Genomic DNA, 1,854 nt, shown 5'->3' on the forward strand with positions numbered 1-1,854 from the left:
TGAAGCATTGGAAGGAGCTTTTCCCAGACCACAATGTTACACCTAAACAGCATTATATGATACATTTGCCATCGCAGATACAATTATTGGGTCCAATGGTCAGACATATGTGTATGCGGTTCAAATCCAAACACTGTTTATTTAAACAATGGGCTTCCAACCTAAATTTTAAAAATGTATGCAAATCTTTGATTAATCAGAACCAAATATATGAAAGCTGACAAAATGTTGAGCCTTCCATGCATCCACTTTTATCAAGTGAAAAGGAGATGGGACCTGTATCTGAGGTTAAAGATTTACAATATTTAACAGGAAAATTGAGAGACTTCCTAGGTGTCATTGAAGTGAAAAATGCTGTATCAGTTAACTGGCTTGTGATAAATGGTAATAAATACATAACTGAGAAGTCCATGATCCTTGCTAAAGTATTGAATGCTAATATGCCAGAATTTGGACTGGTCAAAAACATATATCTTGTTGATTCTAGGCTTTATTGTTTGGAATATCAACCATTTCAAACTACATGCTTTGATAGAAATGTCATGGCTTATCAAGTTGAAGTCCCACACCTTGCACAGGCCACTGAATTAGCTGATGCTGAAAGGCTGGTTGATTCTACCTCTTAAGTAAAGTAAGTAAGTAAGTAAGTAAAATGTATTTGTATAGCACTTTTCTCAGATGAAGATCACAAAGTGCTTCACAACAAAAGCATTTAACAATTCTCATAAATACAATACATCATAAAAATAAAAACAAAAGAATAACACGTACACATAAGACCAGCCTAACCACCCTACAATCTAGTTAAAAGCCTCTTTAAAAAGCAGAGTTTTCAACTGAGTTTTAAAGTTTTCCACACAGTCTAAGCAGCGCATGGAAGGAGGCAAAGCGTTCCACAACCTGGGTGCAACAGCTTGAAATGAGCGGTCCCCCCTAGTTTTAAAATGTGTACGGGGGGCAACTAATAGTCTCTGGCCTGTTGATCTCAAGCTACGTGAGGATGTACGCAGCTGTATCAGGTCAGAGATGTATGGGGGTGCCTGTCCTTGTAGGGCTCTAAAAGTTAGGACCAGAATTTTAAAGTGCAGTCTAAATATCACTGGTAACCAATGAAGTGAAGCTAAAACTGGAGTAATATGTGCCCTTTTACTCGTGTGGGTTAAAAGCCTAGCAGCAGAATTTTGGACAGTCTGGAGACGACAAAGATCCTTCTTATTAAGACAAATAAAAAGACTGTTAGAATAGTCTAAGCAAGACGAGATAAAAGCATGAATGATCATCTCCAACTCGGCTTTTGACACCAAGGCTCTTATCTTTGAAATGTTCCTTAATTGAAAGAAACAGTTTTTAATAAGTTGTTTCGAGTGTTTCTCCAGAGACATGGCCGCATCAAAAACAACACCTAAGCTCCTAAGACTGGGCTGAACAGACGAACCTAACTCACCAATGTGTTTCTTAATCTGAGGGATGCTCTGCTCCGGAGCAATAATTAAAGTTTCAGTCTTGGCTGAGTTCAACATTAAAAAGTTGTAATTTAGCCACTGCTTAATCCTAGTCAGACAATTCATTAAATATGACAGTTTAAATAACTCAGTAGGCTTAAAGGAACAGTATAACTTAATGTTATCTGCATACAAGTGATAAGAGACATCCTGAAAGTGGCTTATTATCTGTCCTAGAGGGAATATATACAGAAGGAAAAGGATCGGTCCCAGGACAAAACCCTGAGGAACACCACTCGATAAGCCTGCTGTATCCGACATGTTCTGATTTATGTAGACACTAAAACTTCTACCGGTAAGGTAAGATGAAAACCATTTCAGAGCTGATCCAGATATCCCTAATAGAGCCTGA

At 37.9% G+C, this 1,854-nt stretch overlaps 1 protein-coding gene and 1 long non-coding RNA gene across 2 annotated transcripts in view; one reads left to right on the forward strand and one right to left on the reverse strand.

Annotated features, from left to right (window-relative positions):
* The window catches only part of LOC117948610 (spondin-1-like), a 142,967-nt gene that overhangs the window by 71,652 nt on the left and 69,461 nt on the right, over positions 1 to 1,854 (reverse strand). The gene's annotated exons all lie outside the window — the stretch shown is intronic.
* LOC117948679 overlaps positions 1 to 1,854 on the forward strand; it is a 27,492-nt gene that overhangs the window by 20,625 nt on the left and 5,013 nt on the right. The window lies entirely within an intron of this gene.

Source organism: Etheostoma cragini, chromosome 8 (assembly GCF_013103735.1).
Source record: "Etheostoma cragini isolate CJK2018 chromosome 8, CSU_Ecrag_1.0, whole genome shotgun sequence".
Classification (NCBI taxonomy): domain Eukaryota; kingdom Metazoa; phylum Chordata; class Actinopteri; order Perciformes; family Percidae; genus Etheostoma; species Etheostoma cragini.